The following is a 377-nucleotide window of genomic DNA, read 5'->3' on the forward strand; positions in this document are numbered from 1 at the left end:
TTCATGTTCCTGATTGTTGCTACTCGTTGCAACACGAGATGTGATTCGGGCTGTGCTAGCCTTTGCTTCCCCAGGATTTCCTGGCTTCTGACTGCCCCGGCGCCCCCCCCCCCCCCCTCCCTTTTCTAGCACCTTGTGCCAGCGGCCAGATGGAGTTCGGCACTCGGCAATTCAACTGCTGACCGCATCGCAGTTGGGCCTATTTCTCCAATGTGGCATAAGGAAAGGGTTAACCAGACTCACTGTAACTGGGAATTCTATTTCGTGCTGGAGAGAGCTCCTGGACACTGATCGATCCGGCACGCTCCTGTGTAAGAGTCCTTCCATTTTATTTTATTATTTTTGGTCCGTGGACCCAGAATCGGGGAGTGCCCTGT

The sequence above is a fragment of the Scyliorhinus torazame genome, chromosome 29, assembly GCF_047496885.1.
Source record: "Scyliorhinus torazame isolate Kashiwa2021f chromosome 29, sScyTor2.1, whole genome shotgun sequence".
Lineage (NCBI taxonomy): Eukaryota > Metazoa > Chordata > Chondrichthyes > Carcharhiniformes > Scyliorhinidae > Scyliorhinus > Scyliorhinus torazame.